This window comes from Tiliqua scincoides, chromosome 3 (genome assembly GCF_035046505.1).
Source record: "Tiliqua scincoides isolate rTilSci1 chromosome 3, rTilSci1.hap2, whole genome shotgun sequence".
NCBI classification, from domain to species: Eukaryota; Metazoa; Chordata; class Lepidosauria; order Squamata; family Scincidae; genus Tiliqua; species Tiliqua scincoides.
In genome coordinates, this window is record NC_089823.1 from 166,076,807 (window position 1) to 166,096,688 (window position 19,882).

Sequence of the window (19,882 nt, forward strand, 5' to 3'; positions counted from 1 at the left end):
GATAGCAGTTTGTGGAACATGATTTTAGTTAAGAAATTGTCACAGAAGAAAAGAGTTCTCTTCTCCCAGTACCATGACCCCAATCTAAATCCTCCCCCCCCCCCACAACAACCTTTTGCAACAGGAAAAAGGTTTGGGGAGTACCAGTCAAGGACCTTCCACGTCATACCTTGTTTGGTCTTGAAAGATTAAACCCTGGAAAGGGCTGGGGCATTTACCCCCTTCCTGACATGCAGTAGAATTTACCTCACATCTTTACAGTAGTGCACTGCGGATTTCCCAGTCCTGTTCCACACCTTCGACTGCCACTGGCAGGGACAGGGAAGCATGGCATTATGACATCAGGACAAAAGGTTGTTGCATGGCAGAGCTGAAGGTGAACATTTTCAGCAGCAGCAGCTCAGTGATACTCATAACATGTTGTTCTATCCTTGATTCTCCCCCCCCCCCCCAATATTTTACAGACTTTTCCATCAGTCGGAGAAGACAGACATATAGTTGCACATTGTGTGGACATAAATGCAAGAGCCAGAAAGCAAAATCCAAGCAACAATTAATCTTTTTGTGGCCTGCCCATACTCCACAATGAAGCTACACTGTCAGGAAAGAAAAGTGGGCCTTCTTATTTATGTGTCCTTAGTTGCTGGGGCTTCCAAGAGAAGACATCCTGTGGGTATGAAGACAGGAGTTATTTACCACTTCTGAATAGGAATATTTTGTGCAAGGCATCACTCATGGAATATAAATTTGAACAGTACTAAAAAGGCACTTGTTTCATCATTTACTCACAGTCTGCTGAGGGGCATTTCATGGTATTTTATTTGTGCAAATATAATTCTGACTTCTAGAGTGTTTTAAGATTTTAGAAGGGAGATGAGAATCACTGAATTATATCAACAGAAAAGAGGGTTGGCTTTAGGCCTTTGGGGCATGACCAGCTGAAGTTAAGCACTTTTATGCCCCCATTTATTTTAGCAAGAGTCTTAAGGTTGCAATCCTATGCACACTTACCTTGGGTAAGTGCCATTGAACGCAATGGGGCTTACTTCTGAGTAGACATGCATAGGATTGTGCTGTATAGTGGCAATCCTGGGACATAGATCTCCCTGTGGGGCTAGAAATTGCTTAATTTTGTTCTATTTTTTTTCTTGCTGCAGATTTGCAGGATGTTTGTATAGCACTACACAAAGCTTATTAGACAGCTCATGAAAAGGCAACTTGCAATTCTTATTTAAGCATTCAATTAATGCTTTAGTGTTACATTACTGGCTTCTGTTCTAATCAGAAAGGGACTGAAAATACAGCCCTAGCACAATCAAGTCTCTTTCTATAGACTTATGAATCAGACTCAGGGCATTTATGGTGTATCCAGGCCATCAGTGAATGCATGCACAAAACATTTTATCCATTGTGTAAGGGGGGGAAAAGATAATATTATGTTGTGGAGTTCACTCATAATGGGGAGGAAGTAGGCATGATCCTGTTTGCCCCTTAAAAATAAAACTAAGGTACGTGTGCATTCCAGCACTGAAGAAAGGGAGAACCCTCAACAGCTTAGTAAAATCAAAGTGAACAGGTTATGAAATGGCAGGGCATTATTACAAGGAAAAAATTGCCTTGCTGATTTTTTTCTACATTTTGTAAAAAGGCTAGAAAACCACTCCCTAACTAGTGGTCGCCTTCCAGTGCAATCCTAGGTTTGTTTACTTAAAGTAAATTCCACTGTGTTCAGTGGGGCTTACTTTCTAGTTAGGGTTGCAGACTTACAGCCCAATACTATCTAAATTCCCAGATGGTGATGCAGCGGTGCCAGCATGTCTTCTGCTATATCCCTCTGGGTTTTTTTGGTTGCTCGGGGTTGCTCTCCTCCGGGTAAGAGAACATTTTTCCCCTTGCCCCTGGATAAGCCGCAGCAGCCACATCAGGTCAATGCAGACTTGCACTAGTGATATCACATTAATATCCCATGCAGATCAGGCCTGGGAAGGGGGTTTGGATATAGCATAAGCTGGCACCATTGATCTCACCTCCTCCTCAGCCCAATCTGCCCCCTCGCCTCTGTCACTACCCTTTTCCACACTTCCCACCCTGTTCCACTCATTCCCTGCCCTGCAGGTAAGCGCTGGTCTTACCTGCTCCAGTGGGCTTTCCAATGACTGCCAGAGCACTTGGGAACGCTCTAGCCTTTCTACCCATACACCTGGGCCTTACACTGTCGCAAAACACTTTGTGACACTTTTGCAACAGTGAGTGCTGGTGGAACGCTCATTACACTGGTGCAGGCTCTCAAAAGGATCAGGCCGTTAGTCTCCAAGGCTGCAATCCTATGGGCATTTTATTGGGAGTAAGTCCTGCTAAATCTAAACATGCATATATTTGGCTGCACAGCATTAAGAAAAACATAACCCTACAGAAAGTCACAAAACCATTTGTGTCATGATTCACAGCACTGATGCTATCCAATAGGTGCTTATGGCATTTATACAGGTGGGACCTCGGTATCCACTGATATAGCATCCACTGATTTGACTCACCACTGATACTGGGGTCCACCTTTCAATGTCTTGTAACAAGGGCAAAAAGCAACAAAATCCAATTTCCTACCTTCAGACTGTTAAACTGCACTGGTTTCAAGCTTCTTGGGGTTAAAGATAACTTTAAAGAACAATTTTATTCCATTAGATCCATTAGGCGCTGAATGCAGTATAGCATCTATACCAATGCATTCTGTGGTGACAATGGAGGAGCAAGAAACGTGGAAGTGGGTCTTTATAGCTATTTCTCCACTGATTTGTTATCCACTGATATTTTTATAATCCAGTGGATAACAAAGCACAATCTATACACTGTATTTCTACAATGCAAGTAACCATGAAGGAAAAACACTGAGGGGGAAGAACAGTATTTCCTCCCCAAGTACAAAATATAGCACATCTATTTCTAGGGAAAAAAAGTGGTATTACTTCAGTAGAGAAGTAGGAAGAACAGAAAAGCAAATATCTTTTACTTCCTGTTGCTGTACTTTTTATTAATATCACAAGTTGCCTTGCACACCTTCCCCTATAGTGAGATGTAGAAACCCACAATCCTAAAATACTCCTTTAAAAAAAATTCTGTCTTCCATCTTGTTCCTTCAAGTATGCACCACCTCAAGATTTCTGAAGAACGGTAGACTGCTTTTTGCATTTGCTTGCTTGAATTTCTGTTTCTTCCTTAACTCTCCAGAAGCTGCCATGGTGTTCCTTCCTCCCACAATGGAGCAAAGCACCCATTCCAAAATTCACCCCCTGGGAGGCTTGCCATCATGTATGTTATACTTCCTCTAGCTCACCCCTGAGTACCACATCTCAGCAGGCAAACAGAAAAGTGTGAAGCCTGTTGCTGGTTTTGGGTGGCAGCCCCTTGGTGTTTTTAATCATGAAGGGTTTATCCTGGCAAGGAAACAATGTTTGGTTACCTGTAGGAACAGCCAAGAAATGCTTGCTTTCACCATAAAAAGGAAGGGAAAGCTGTTTGCAACTTTGTTTCACTGCTGTTGGGCCCAGTTTGCTATTAAAAAGATGGAAATAGAAAGCAGCTAATGTGTGGGGGCTTAACATAGCAGGTACCCTCTCATCCTCCTCCTGTGTTTCCATCTCCTTATGGCTTTATTTTGTTTTGTATTTTAAGGCCAGGATGAATCAGTAATGGAAACCTAACTGAGATGTGTTTAACAGACTGTTGTGCAACATGTACTGTTTTGAAGGTTCTGACTTGCTTTAAGAAGTACTGTATTTGCTTTTAGAATCATGTACTGTCATCACACAGGGATATTTCCTCCCTCCACAACTTCCTCAAGGAATCATTCTTTTTTTTTTTTTCCCCCACACAGCAGAACAGTGGTATGATTGCTATAGCATTTTCTCTTCAGCATGCAAAAGGTGTAAGAATTTCCAGTTTGTATATCCTTTGTCCTCACTGTATTAAATGGGTTAGAGCAGCATTTCTCAAACTGTAGGTCAAACCCACTAGGTGGATTGCAAGCCAATTTCTGGTGGGTTGCGTAGCACCAAGTTCAGCCGCCATTGAAAACAAAGAGCTGAAAATACAGGGTACAGAGCTGCTGGGCAGGGCAGGCTCCTGGTGGGAGAGAGACATGGTGCTTTGCCCTGAATAGGTGGGAAGATGAGAGTCTGGAAAGAGGGGAGGGCTTTGTGATTGGAGAAGGATCCAAGACTGCATTCTACTTTGACTACCGAGCTGAAATATTTGCATTCTGAGCTATGTAAAATAACAGCATGAGCACAGGGTGTAATGGGACCTTTGACTGATTGTGGCTTAGGTTTGAAGCCTGAATTGATGTCACTTCTGGTCCTGATATCACTTCCAGATTAATGACATCAGTTCTGGTGGGTCTCAACAGATTGTCATTCTAAAAAGTAGATCCCAGTGCTAAAATGTTTGAGTACCACTGGGTTGGAGGAGCAGTGAGTGGTGTATTCTCCAAATGAGTTCCCAGTGAGTTACATGGCCAATATTAGCACCTAATCTTTCACAGACTCCATTTAGAACTTGCAATACTGCTCTTCCATCTCAGCATTTCCCCCCAAATACTTTTCAGATATCTGACCAACTAACAAACAATTCTGAGTACATTCAATCAGCATATTGTATACCTTGCCAAAAAAAGGGGGGGGGGAAAGCTATGTTCTTCCTGATAATTCTCTACAATTTTTTTTTATCTTCCCAGTTTCATCACAGGAGATGGTTCTGTCCTGGTTCACTCAAGCAGCAGCCTATTCCCCTCCTGTTCCATGCCCTGGCCAGCCCTTTTTGGGACTGCATAAGCTTGCTCTGCTTGTAGCCTGACTGAAATGAAATGGATGTTTGGGCTGTATGAACCTGCACCTTATGTATGTGTGGCCACTACAGTTCTTGTCATGGTGTCAGCACTTTTTCAAGCAGCTACACATATAGGAATTGGAGCAGCACTGATTCATATGAAGAACTCCTCCATACTGTAGGAGTATGGATCTAAATTTATATGGCAAAAATTAGTACAGGTTGAGTCTCATTCATTAGGGTTTAGTTCTCAGGACTCACATGGATTGCAAAAATGCACTAAAGCAAATCAATTTAAAGAACCAAGTCCCTTTGCTCTGGTGATTTAAAAACAGCCATGCTGACCTTTTGAAATGTACATAGATGCAACCAGTCTCTCTCCAGGTGCTTAGGCTTCACTAGGAGGCAGCAATCCCTCCCTTCACCAGGACCCACGGTGAGGGGGAAAGAATGGAGAAGGTGATAATCATTGCCATTTAGCCTTCTTTCACATGCTCAGGGGGAAGGGAGGAGTGAAGCTGCAGAGAGAATGACTGATGGATTGTCAGCCAGCTGCCCTTGCCCTCTCACATTAATGAGGCTATTGTTAAAGGACTGTTTTCCTTTAATTTAAAAGGTACTTCTGATCATGTTCAGATAGAAAAATCTGTGGATAATTAGGTTATACCTGTAATTACTTGCATAACTGTCTCTCTACAACAGTAAAAAGCAGTTTTTAAAACTATGATTTTAAAGGGATGCATTTTTCCCCTTCTCCAGGGATCGGCACATTCCTTCTCATTTGCAGTGAGTCAAATCTGTGTATAAAAAATCTGTGTATAACAAGGTTGGACCTGTACATTTGATACTAATGGACTGACTTGCTGATTCAACTGGCCTTGGTCTGACCTAAAGACAAATGTGTATTGTAGTGTTTTTCAACCTTGGGGTCATGAAGTAAGAAGAGGGCTTCTGTATACCTGTCTGTGTATCAGCTTTTCTTGAGGCGGAACCCCATGGCTATGAATCAGGCCTTCTTAATGAACCCAGCCCATTAGACAGTATACCCCTATACCTTTTCTGGTATACATGAGCTCAACCTGAACATTTCTGGGGGTGATCCCATGATGGCCACTGCAGGTTTGAGTAACTTCCTGACATTCTATCAGTCTCTAAATGTGTTTTCTGGAGAGCACTCACTGTTTTGATTCGCTGCCTGCAATTCTTCTCAGGCATTTCAAAAGTAAATCCTTATATCACTGTAGGTAAGGATATTTATATTTCTCCTTTTTTATCTTGCAGTTGTAATTTTTTGAGACTGTGATGAAACTGCCTTACATTGGTCTTGCATTGGCTAAAGTTTCACCAGCTTGACATCACCAGCTTCCATTTTCAAGGTGTAAAATTCCATCTCTGGAGACTACTTGGCAATCGGAGTGAGTCCTACAGTGTTATATGTATACTTGTGCTACCTGGACAGTAAAGCCCAGCACTCTCTGTTTCCATTCCATTTACAAAACATTGCTAATAGCTGCTCATTTAGACTTAAGAAACCTGAATTGATGTAAAGGAGTTTCCCAAAGGTCACAACAGTGATGTACCAAGGGTGGAATGGTGGGAGACATCCACCCAGGTGCAGGCAATAAGGGGGTGCATTGTCTATATAGAACTGCGGTGGCACATGGCAGTTGCATGCTGGCCAGTCTTGCCCAGCTCTTCTGCATTGAGCAAGGATCCACCTAGGTGGCAAATCTACTAGGTATGCCACTGGTTCACACAGTAAACCTTTGCAAGTGAAAATGTAATACCACCTCTTCATAGAATATGGTTCCCTAATTGAATTTTCATTCATTCAGCATTTTTATTCTACAAGAACTTTTACTTTACAAAGACTTTATGACTAGCAAGGGAGGTGGGCTGAAAAGCAGTGGCCTGAGGAAATAGTGGTAGAGCAATGAAAAAGAGGAGGAGCCAAAGCAAAAGTCGGGCTGGGCCTGTATATTTGGTATAGGAAGAGGAATTGGAAATATAATGTTGAATAATTTTCAAATAAATAAACAAATAAATAAATTTAAGGGATGGTTAGAGAACTGAGGACTGCATGTCAGAGGATCCTGATCTGCTAGGTTTCTAGACCCTGAAAAGGCTGCAGTAGCTTTAAAGGTTGCGTGGAAGGGAGATTCTGCTTGTGGTGCCTCCTTCTATCATTGCAGCATTGTGACCTGACAACCCTAAGGGGGCAGTGAGGGCCTAGATATGTGGAGTGAGGTGGGGCTGAATTTCTATACTGATTTAAACAAAGGAGACAATTATTTGGCTGTGGGCCTTTGGTGCCTTAATACATTAGCAGCATAATGAATTCTACTTATTAAGCTGTCAAGATGATCACAATGCTGGTCACATTCTCTCTCTCTCTCTCTCTCTCTCTCTCACACACACACACATACACACACACAGAGACAAATATGAGAGAGAGAGAGTGTGTAGATACTTGGGCCTAAAGGAAAAAAAAAAGCTATTCCTCAGAGGTTGACCCATAGATATATAGTTTATAGCTTGACTCTCTCTCTCTCTCTGAAGAATTTCTGACTCTGTCCTAGAGATGTGGAGAAGTGTTTGCTTAACCACTGATACAGCAGTGGCCATTGTTTTCAAGGAAATTATTAGCTATTATGCCGAGAAACAAGCCTTCCATAAATCACCAGGCATGGCTAATAAAAACCTGGTGGTGATAAGGCTCTGTGTCACAGCTCTGCACAACTGCCTCAATCATTTTGCTGACTAGTCCGTTCCTTCCCCCACCCCACCATCGCACAGTCATAAACCATTTTCTCTGCTGAGCTGTAAAATGCCTGCACGGCTCATTGTGAGCGACTCGCTACAGGACTTCACCCTTTCAGGCATCTTTATTGTCACTGTGGATTAAACCACAGCATTTCTGGCAATACAACCCTAGGCATGGTTACTAAGAAATAAGTCCAGTTAATTTCAGAGGGACTTGTGCCCACGTAAGTGTGTATTGAATTGCAGCCGTCATCAATGTTTTGAAAAGAATGTATTGAGACTATAGCGTAGGTGGAAAACTTGGACTACTGATTCTACAATCCTATGTACACTTTCCTGGAAGTAAGCTTCATCAAACTCAGTGGAATTTACTTTTGAGTAAGCATGTACTGGATTGTGCTGAGTGAAGCAGATACGTGCCTTAACATGGGCAACAGATGCATCCAATTTAACATCAAATTCCATGCCTTGAATTTTGGGTTTTACTTTCCTATGGTGGTTGTTTTTGTTGTTTTAATTTTAGGGGGGGAAAGTTCATGATATAGATATACACCAGGGGTGCTCAAACTTTCAACTTTAGGGATGCTGGACCTTTAACAAGTGTATAGAAGAGAGAATTTCAGCAGGTGCAACTTGTCATCCCATAGATGACAAGCTGCACCTGCTGAAATTATCTCTCCTACACAATTTTAAAGGTCCAGGATCCCTAAAGTTGAAAGTTTGATCACCCCTGATATACACCTTTATATCATTGTATAGGTGTTCGGGTTTTACTCACCCACCTACTTATGCATAGGAATATTGAAATGGGCAACATGCTTCCACAATATGTGGAAAGGTGATGTATGGAAAGCTGGTATTTAGGCCCAGATCAAATGTGCAGTTATTCCATGGAAAAAGACAGCCATGAGCCATGTCTGCAAGTTTCAACCCACATGAAATTTGCAACCACATGTTCATTCCAATCCAGGGTTTTATTCATGGCAAAAGCCATGCTAGTCCCTCCTTTGGTGCCGCCAATCATCCTTTGGCTGACTTCTTGTGTCTGTATATATCCCAGCAGCACTTGCCTGCTGAAAGAGGTGGGAATTTGCTCCTAATGGTTTGCCTTTCTGAAGGCAGTTAACTTCCTGGTCCTGCAAGTGACTGCAGGACTCATGTGCTTTTCACTTACTGTGTTCATTTATTGTGCCAGTGTGCACTGAAAGCTGACACATTTGTGTGGGAACAATTTCCTGGCCACTCCTTGAGGCTTGATCCTCCAGCTCTGTGAATCGGGGAGGAGGAAAGCCTCCAGCCCTTCCTTGTGGAACAGCTAAGAACAACCAAGAACAGGATCTACTTGGGACAGTGACAGCCTCGTTTGCATGGAGCCACATCCATGCACACTTTTCTGGGAGTAAGTTCTATTGAACACAGTGAGACTTGCTTCTGAGTGGGTCATTGAATGCATCTGCATGCCTGGGGTAAAAGATGCCCACCTTGCCTCTCTCTGATGGTGGTACTCATGGCAGCCCAGTAAGAGAGAGGCCAGTGGAGGCAACCTTGCAGAACCTTTGTCCCCTTTTCCATCCAGCACCAAAGCAGGAAGAGAAGTGTTGTTGAGAGGAGATCTGTCAGCAAAGGGTGGGGGGGAGGAGAGCTTGCATCAGTGTGGTGCCCCTCAGAGACAGCTGTCCATCTTTGAAAACAAGGGAAGGGAAGGAATAAGGCAGTGATTCCCAAACTTTTTTGACTGGCAGCTCCCTTTACCTACTGCTAGGTCCAGGGTACCATCTCACCTCTTCCGAGGACTCAAACCACATGAGTCTTGCAACCAGACATTGCAAAATCACTTGGAAATTTCAGAATTCATTTACTAAAAAGTGAAAAAAGGACTTGACTTATTCCATAATAATAATAATAATAATAATAATAATAATAATAAAACTTTATTTTTATCCCGCCCTTCTCTCTAACGGGACCCAGGGCGGCTAACAACATATTAAAAAAAACAATAGATTTTAAAAACATTAATACAAGCAGATAAAAACATTTAAAAACACACTACAGGGCCATAAAAACAGCAGTCAGATTAAAAGAATAAAAGAACAGATCACCGAGGAATCAAGCCTGTAAAACTAAAAGCTGTATAAAAAAGTTAAGGCCAGAAATCAGAAGGCTTGTTTAAACAACAGTGTTTTCAGGCCTCGCCGAAAGTTCTCAAGAGAGGGAGCCATTCTCAAGTCAAGGGGAAGGGAGTTCCATAATGTTGGTGCCACTACCGAGAAGGCCCTATTTCTTGCAGCCGCCCCCCGGACCTCCTTGGGTGGCGGCACTTGCAAAAAGGCCTTCTCTGATGACCTGAGATGGCGAGCCGGATTGTACAGGAGTAGGCGGTCTCTAAGATATCCTGGCCCAGAGCAGTATAGGGCTTTAAAGGTCAAAACCAGCACCTTGAATTGGGCCCGGAAACGAATGGGCAGCCAATGTAGCCCCCGGAGAAGTGGGCTGACAGAGTCAAACCATCTGGCTCCGGTGACCACACGGGCCGCCGCATTCTGTACTAATTGTAGTTTCCATGGGAAAACACAGATAAGAAAGCTTAAGTGATTTTTGTATCCAGACTTGTGGTTATTCCATAAGAGATGCTGATTTCCACAAGAGCTTTTGCATGTTTGTTCTGGGACTTAGGGTTGTGGCCAGAGGTGAATCCAGAGACAAGAAGGTCTCAAGGTGAGGAGGCCTTGTAAGAAAATTCAGAGTAGTTTCCATTTCACAGCAAAAGTCCATGTGAGTGAAGGGACATGTTATGATCTCCTTAAGGGGTATGAACAGTCATAGGCCAAGATGGAGTACTAGAAGACAATCCATAGATCAGCTGTACTTCCACATTGCCACTAAACATACTAAGTTTTGTGTGCTGGATTTTTCCAGTGAGTTGCTAGCCATAAAGAGTGATATGGAGTGTGGAGCCATAAAGAGTGTGTACTGCTGTGTGCTGCTTTTCTCACATGTTCCACATGTGGTACAAATTTCATCCAAGATCTCTCGATGACTAGAAAGGGTGGTTTTTATTACATGTACTTTTATCCAGCCTTTCCTCCAAAGCATTCAGGGTAGAAACTACAGCCCACCCCCACACCTTTTGTTGGTTACACTGAGAGATCATGAACACCTAGCACACGATCATTCTGATTGCTACATTGCACTGGCTTTCTTTATGGGCATTCTAAACCCACTGTGGATGGAGGAAGTGGGGAGGGGGGTTACAGTGACAGCCAGGAGCATAAGCCTGAAAACGGGCAGACACAACTTGGGGCTCCCCTCTCCTTCACGTGCTTGAACAGTCCTTGGATTGGATCTTTGCAGTAGCAGCCCTGAATGTATCTACTGTATTGACTAGTATTAAAACTTTTGGTTTTTCCTGATTTCTTCAGAGAGGTCACCATGATGTCACACTGCAAGTTGTTACAAGTGAAGAGTTTTTAAAAGCTGAGAAAACTGTCATTAGCAATGCTGAACTTCTACTGTGGTTAATATAAACCTACCTCTCCTTATAAAGGCAAGGCACATCCTTTCATGTTTATCAGAGGTTTGCTGGGAAAGACCTTGTCAAGGCTGTTTGCTGTGCAAATGCATCGTCAGAGCTCGTTGACCCTGTTGAACTAACCAAATTCTCTGGCTGGCTTAATTGCAAATGCTTCATCACCGACACCTCTTGTACTGGGGTTTATTTCTGAAATGGTGGTGGTGTTCTTTTACAAGAAACCGGAGCAGGCTTACAAAGCCATGTCAGTGCCTTCATCGCCCAGAGAGAAGGAGGTGTTAAAAGGATCTTGGTCTTAACAGAGGCCAGCTATTTATAGGGGCCCTAGCACTGTCAGTGCTGTACTGCAGCTGGTGTTGACTTGCAGAGCAAACATGGGCAAGAGATGAAATGTTGTACCATGTGTGAGCTGCAGAAAAGGCAACAGGGTCGAGAAAGGAATAAAAGAGAACAAGATTTTAGTAGCCAGATGAAAGCACTGGAAGAATTTTGTGGGTGAGGGGGAAAAAAAGGATGACTAAGGGGGACATAATAGAGGTTTCTAAAAGGCTGCATGGTGGGCTTTTTGGAGCTTAAGGTCATCCAGTTAAATTGGCCAGAGATTCAGAACTGAGAAAAGAAAGTATAGCTGAATGCAATATATAATTCAATTATGGAACTGGCTGTCAGAAGATGTGGCAACGGCTTAGATGCCTGTTAGAGGATTAACCTCATCCATTGAGGATAATGCTATTAATGGGCATTAGTCATGATGGCTATGCAATACCTCTAGGTTCAAAGGCAGTACTGTATACCACCAAATAACAACTACAGCTACTATTTCTTTGGTGTTTAGCGGGCTCAAAGCCTACCCCATCTTGTACTTGACAAGGCATCTGTTTTCATCTAGCCCAGCAGCGCTCTGCTCCCAAAAGTGGACAGTCAAATACCTCTGGGCATCTAAAAGCAGGACTGAATGTTATTCAAAAAGGACCAGCTCTATTGCCACTCGACAAAGTCATTGCTTTTGATTCAATATTTTAATGCAAAACTATTGTGTTAAGACCCAGCATTCCAGTCTGCTTCCAGAGAACAATTAGCAGACGTTTATTAATTGTTTTCCTAATATAAAGCATATCTAATGCAAAACCAAGCACATGAAATCACAGCCCAGTCTTATGCTTCCTGGCGCCTGCTGGAGCAGCAGTGTCCAAGCAGCTACCACAGATATTCCTTGGTCTTCACAGCTCTTCAGCATTCTTATACTATTTTATAGCCAAAGCTAAAATGCAAAGTTGATTAATCTTGGCTGCAGCAGTATCACCAGGGACATGTAGATCACACTGGATGATACCATGGGGGGGGGGGGCTTACACCAAAGGAGGAAAGTGAAAGATGGAATGAAAGACTGGGAGGCCAGGTCTACCAGGCACATAGATGTAGGCTCCACATTGGGAAGCCTGGTACACCTGGTCTCTGGAGCCACTGCTGCCACAGCTGACACTGGGGGGCAGGGGGGCGGGACCTCAACCATGACTATGACCGCCCATGCCTGTGGGTGGGTGGGGGACCTTCTACCCCCATTCAAATAGACCTGTCTCCATAGATAAGAGGAGGCCAGGTCTACACAGCAGATAGAGCTGGGTTCTGCTTCAGGTAGCCTGGTAGACCTGGGCTCCAGAGACTTTTCCAGCCATCACTGCTTTCTCTCTGTTCTATTTTGCCCTCTTCTCCTCTGCAATGGGTGACACCAACCCTAGTGACACCACTGCTTGGCTGCCTTTCAAGGCTAGTAATTGTTTGCCTTCATGTAGGAAAACGGAGACTTCTCTATCCAGTTGGATAATTTCTGGTACTTGGTGAGAGAACTAGATTTTTTTTTTTTACCTTGTGAATTTTACCTTTTTTACCTTTTTACCTTTTACCTACCTACCTACTTTTACCCCACGTTGCTTCAATTTCTTGGGCTGCAATCCTATCCGCACTTTTTGTGGGAGTAAGCCTCATTGAACACAATGGAACTTGCTCATGAGTAAATATACATAGATTGAGTTGTTCATTTTGCTCTTGCCTCTGATTTATGACTGACAGACCCAAAATGGATTATTCTGATTGTTCTATTTGTGCAAAAGCCACAGAACTGATTCCAGTGTGTCAGGTGCTAAGTAGTATCCAGTGGGGGGGGGGGGGCAGATCAGGAGATAGAAGGGAGCAAAGAGTGCTTCCCCAGGAAGGTTTCTTGAAAAGCAGTTCATCAGAGGCTAAGTTGTGGGTTCTTGTACTCAGACAGAAGACATCATGGAGTAGGGGAGAAAGAAAGGAAGTTGAACAGGAAAGCAAGAGGCCCAATAACTGACTTTATACCTGGCACAGAGGTTCCTGGGATGTTGAAGGGAGATGCTTGTAGCATGAATAGATAACTGTCAGACTTCAGGAGTAAGGAGAATGTGTGCACGGGGGCAGGGAAGGATCAGTGACCCGACTGTTATAGGAAACTGCCAGATGCAAGGGAGAGCACCAGGATGCTGGTCTCTTGTTGTCTTGTGTGCTCCCTGGGGCATTTGGTGGGCCACTGCGAGGTGGGCCACTGCAAGATTCCTATTCCACAGGAAGCTGGAATAGATGGGCTTATGGCTGGGGTCGGCAACCTGCCATTCTGGAGCCGCAAGCGGCTCTTTGAGCCTTCGGCTGCGGCTCTGTGCGGGGCCAACCCATCCCGGAGGAGGGGTTCGCCCCTCCCGCGACGCAGCCGCCACTCACCAGCCCGAGCATACGGGCTGCGGCTGCGCCCCATAGGAGAGGGCGCAAACGGCTGGTGGAGCAGCTCCTCCACCGAGAGCGAGCCCCCGCCCCTGCCGCCGCACGTTCCCTCCTGCCGGAGCCACAGCCCAAGCCTGTGTGTGTCTCCTTAGAAGTAAGTCCCATTGAACACCCTGATGACCCCCCTTCCCACAAGCAGCTCTGACCCCAGGGAGCCAAGGCAAAAGCAAGCAATTGAGTGCAGCTGCTCTGTCCTCCTCCCAAGCTCAGAGCACAATCCTGTGCGTGTCTCCTCAGAAGTAAGTCCCATTGTGCTTTCTCCCAGGAAAGTGTGCACAGGATTACAGCCTTCAAACACCCCACTCAGCATTCCCCCGTCACTCACTCACTGCTCCATTTCCTTCACTTGGAAACTTGAAAGGGGTTTGGAGACCCCTGCACCAGATGGTATTCTGTATATGTTTGTATACTGTATGTGTAACATACTGTATATGTAGCACCAAAGCATATTTCATGGTTGTGAAGTAATCACTGTTAGTATGCCTTTTATTTTATGCAGTTTTGGACTCTTAGCTTGTTTGTTCAGGAGCACCTTTGTGAACAGTGTTAAGTAGTACTAAGTGGTCTTGTTCAGAGGTAGTATTGTGTGGAAAGGCATTTACAGAAGTACAGAAGTAAAGAATGACAGTATCCTTCATAAGCAGTTCACCTGTGCACAGTCTAAAACTGTTGTTCTCCAACTGTGGGTCTGGACCCGATTTTTAGTGGGACCTCTAAGAGGGGAGTGTATTATATAATTGGGACCTATAAGAGGGGAGTGCAAACTATATATGCAGTGTTATCTTCATTTTAGATGTCAAAAGGGTTTTGTGGCTCCCAAGGTTTTCTTTTTTCTGGAAAACGGGTCCAAATGGCTCTTTGCGTGTTTAAGTTTGCCGACCCCTGGCCTATGGCCTGATCCAGTGGGGCTGTTCTTATGTTCTTAACTTGGCCATAGGCCAATATACATCTACTGTGGGATGAGGTCATCCTGGACCATCCTTTTATTCTGAGATGGTTCTTGGTGGGTTTCTGATTGCCCACCCCTAGTGGAGATAATCATTTCCTATTGTGTTGCATTCTGGGAAGGGTGTAGCTGAGGCATTCTCAATTGCTTAGGAAAGCTGTGTCCTAATTAGCATAGGGTTTTTGATTGAATTGAATTGGCAATGAAGTTGGTAAGGAAAGTTAGAACTAAGCACACATTTTTTTGCGACCACATATGCTCCTGTATATGCAGCAGCGATGTGCGGTATGGGTATGACAGGTGTGCCACCCCATCGCATTTCTTCAAAAAGTGCTACCACTGCCACCAGGGCTGTGATCACACCAACACTACCCACACGCTCTGAACAACATCTGGAGCAGATGGGAGTGGTGAGGGCCTTTAAGTGGCCTGACTGGCACAACAGGCCTAGGAGACTATGGGGAAGGAGCCGGCGGGAGGTATGAGGGGACCCAAGAGGACGAGTAATGCGGGACAACGGAGGAGATGATATGATAGGTGGGAGGTGCTGTGGTCTTCAGTAAGATTGATAAATCTGTATGTCCTTTTTGCGCTGGGCATCCAAAGGGGTAAAGAAATAAAGGAGAAAAAGTCCACCAATACACAGGGATGGGTCCGCTTTGTGGTCTCCAGAGTATACGGTGTCGCGGCTTACGAAAGGGTGAGAACCGGTAGAGACAGGTGGAAAAAGGATGGGAGTGGTTAGATGGGGTGAATCCACCTATAACGTGATGTATCTGTGTCCTAATTAAACAGTTGATGTAATGTGACTGTAGTTGAAAATGTAAAATGTGATTTCTTTCCTTTGTATTATTTATTGAAGTATGAAACTTTTTAAATAAAAATCTATATTTCAAAAAATAAATAAATCTATATTTCCCAGCAGTGGCAGCATTTTTCAAAGAAACCAGGTGGTGGGTCCTGCCTCACCTGCCACCCACATACCGCTTGTCCCTGATATGCGGAGCCAGAAAGCTCCCAGGATGTGGCATTTTCTGTAGGCCTGAATAGAATGGCTGAACAAGGCGTGGTCAGTCATGGAATTTTCCAAAGACAAGACTTACTGCAAGACAGCAGGGATAGGGGTGTTGCTCCAAAGAACCAAAAGACTCTCTTATGCTATGAAACCAAGCAAAAGCAACATGACATTAGACTGGATCATGTCTGCCTGGCATACACCCAGCACCACATACATATGTACCCATACATGTTAGGCAACAAGGCCTAACGTAAAGAGCAGATTAGAAGGTTTGAATAACTGGACAGTACAGGAGAACTTTCAGAGGTCAAAACAATCTCAGTGTTCAAGGCATCCATAATTCTCAAGTTCTACAGTTTACTTAACTCTGTAGGACATTCATACCTCAGAAATACTCTAGAAATCATTTATACATATGACAAGATGGCGAATAATATTGACAAGAATAATGTTTTTGGAGGAGGAAAAATGACAGTGATTTTTTTAAAATCACCCTCAGCCACAACTCCAAAATTTAGATGAGCTGTTCCTCATACTTGCTCTAAGACAGGGGTGCTCAATAGGTGGATTGCGATCTACCGGTAGATCGCGAAGCAAAATGAGTAGATCGTGGAGTGCCGACCCCCCCCCCTTCAGGTGCCTCTGGGAGGAAACGCCGGGAGTAAGGCCCATTGTACTCAATGGGGTTTACTCCCAGGTAAGTGTGGCTAGGATTGCAGCCTCACAGCCTAATCCTAGGCAAGTCTACTCAGGAGTAAGTCCTGTTCTACTCAGTGGGGCTCAAGGTACACCAACATACATTGTACACATAAATGTTATATGTTATGATGGCGCAAACATTGTAAAAAAAACTCTGGTAGATCTCCAGGCCTTGCTGGGTTTCAAAGTAGCTCTCGAGCCAAAAAAGTGTGAGCACCCCTGCTCTAAGACATCTGGCTCCTTATCTTTTTTCAGAAAAGGTAGCATGACTGAATTGCAGAAAGATGTTTAGGGGGAACAGATGTTAAAGCTGGGCACCATCTGTACAGCATAATCCACTAAGATGGTAGCAAAAGATGAGACCCCTACAGTTGCCATGTCAATATTAACACTACAGGAAACTAATACAAAGGCCCTGCACCAGCAAGTGACTCACTGGATGAAAATAGAAATAGGTAATTGGCATGAAAGATGTGCTGTCATGCCTGTGACTTAAGGAAAGGACATTTGGGAGAGTACAGTCTGTACACAGATGTTAGAGAAAGTACAGAAAGACGAAACAAAAATAATCAGGATAGTAGACCTGCCAATTTTTCTCCCTTTTGGCAGCACACTACTGATTGATCCAGGTTCCTGCTGCTTTTCAATATTATTCACCTGGGAGAGTTATTTGTGCAAATGAGCTGACAGATACTTTGTGGCAATGCAGATAAAGCGATGGAATAAGAAATGGGCTGCAGCAGCCGCCTCTTAAAGATTCAGATTGACACATCAGGCGTGTCCATACAATTGATTTCGGCAGTGCTGGTCAGACGCTTCAGTGGAAGCGGGAACTTGTGGAACTATGGCAGAAAAAACTGTGTTGTTCAGGAACTTGTGTATTTGCACATAAAGCAAATTACAAAGACACTGTAATAGCCCAATCCTGTGCCTGTCTCCTCAGAAGAAAGTCTCATTGAGTTCAACAGGTAAGTGTGCATAGGTTGGCAGCCCAACTGAGGCCCCAGTCCTATCCAATTTTCCAGCACCAGTGCAGCCAGAATGCAACTCCAAGGTAAGGGAACAAATGTCTCCATACCTTAAGGAGGCTTCTTTGACTGCCTCCCCACCACAGGATGCAGTGCATGCCCCATTGGCATGGCTGCATTGGCACTGGAAAATTGGATAGGATTGGGCCCTCAGTCTTCCAAAGGAAACTAAACTCAGTAATGGTGCCCTTGGAACTTCTTACTGCTCATGGAACTGGGGAGAATGTGCAATATTTTGCACAAAATGCAGAGTCATACCCTGAGTCATCCCTATTGAGAAAGAAGTGTTGCACATAAACAGAATGGAGTTGTGTCCTTTGCCCTGCTAAAAACAGTACTGGGATGTGTCCTAACTTCTTGGTGGTAGCACTGCAGAGCTAATGATCAGGGCTGGTTCCATAGATGGGTGTGTTTCAGTGTCTGTCAATTACCTGCCCTTCAGCATAAACCTGTTAAGGCAGCAGAGTTCTGGTTCATGCATTTGTCATTTGTACAATAAAGCAAATGTTTAACTTACAGCCCATACCTATGCACATATATTTGGAAGTAAGCCCTACTGCATTTGAAGGGGCTTACTCACAAGTAAGTGCACATAATGTTGCTTTCTTATAGCCTGATCTTATGAATGCTGACTTGGAAGAAAATTCATCCATGTGGGCTTGCTCCCACTTAAGTGTTCATACAGCTATAACCATGCAGCACCACCCTATGCATTTTTTTTCTCAGAAGACCCATTGTGTTCAAATGGGATTTACTCTCAAGTAAACATATAAGGATTACAGCGTATAAGGATTCTAATTCATTTCATAGCTAAAATAAAATGAACTCTTCTTAGTCACTATTCAGTTATTCACACACAGAGTGTCTCAAAAAATGTACACACATTTCATACGTACTTCCTTGTAGAAAACATGCAACACTCAGGCCACAATCCTATCCAAACTTACCTGGGAGTAAGCTCCATTGACTATAATGTGACTTACTTCTGAGTAGATACGTATAGGATTAGCTCTCAACCAAGGGAAGCAGTGGAATGGGTGTCTGAGGCTGAAATCCTATCCACACTTTCCTGAGAGTAAGCCCCATTGAACAAAATAGGACTTACTTCTGAGTAGACCTGGTTAGGATTGTGCCCTCAGTTGGTCAAGCAACTGCTACCGTGTTTGCCATATATGCGAATCATAGTATTATAAGTGTGAATTATAGCATCATAAATTTGACACTATAAAGTGAGCCTGCAGTGAATTCAAAAAGGACAAGGAGAACAGACTGGAAAAGAAGTCCAGCGCTCTAAAGCACCACTCTCTTCTACATTTCCTCTTCTTTTAAAACCCAGAATGGAGGAGTGGTGAAAACTGATACCTTGCTGATGAGGGTGGGGAACACTGCTTGGCATGCTGGGAGGTCTTGGGCCAGTCTTGTCTGTGTTTAGGAGAAACACGAGAGAAACAGATACAGGCAAATGTACACAATTTACCCATGGCTTCATTCCTCCTGGTGCAGGACTGGATTTACCTTGGTGCATCATCTATTGTTTAGTTCAGGAAAAACACCACAGTATATTTCTGTGTGGTCCAGAAGCTTTAGAAGTGAAGCCTTCTAACTTTCCTTAAAAAAAAAAAAATCTGTTGCTAATTTTCAAGATTCTAGAGACATCAGAAGACTAACACTAGGAAGCCAGACTCTTCATGCATTTCGGCTTACGTTCCTAAATTTGTTTCCTGACTTTTGATGGGTTTATTGCATACTGTAATTATCAGGGAGTTATGATTATGAATGTTAGCTGGCCAACTTATTTCTTAATGCAGATTTCTGGCTGGTAGTTTCGGAGGCCAAGGATGTCTCTGAACAAGGCATTATGACTCTTATGGCCCAATCCTATCCAGGACAGTCTGTGCCAGGCAGGAATGCTGCATCCTCTGGGCCAGCCAGAAACCAGGCTGGCCTGGAGAGGTAAGTAAAGATAAATAAGTGCTCTGCTAAATGGGCAAAGAGGCATTTTTTTCCAAGTGTTCCTCCTCTTATATTTAGCAGGCGGAGAAGAAATGTCCCTCTCCATTCCAGCACAGTGTTTTTCCATAGGATGTGCTGTTGTTATTCTGATCTGAACCATCACAGGTGGCATGTCAGACCCAGGACAAGGGTTTTGGATCACACAAGTGCCATTGCTGCAGAAATCCACCCCATCCTATACCTCATTCACCCACAGCCCAGCCCAATCCCTGCTCCAATTCTCACCAACATACCTGTGTCACCCAGTTGCGTGCCTACCATAGAGT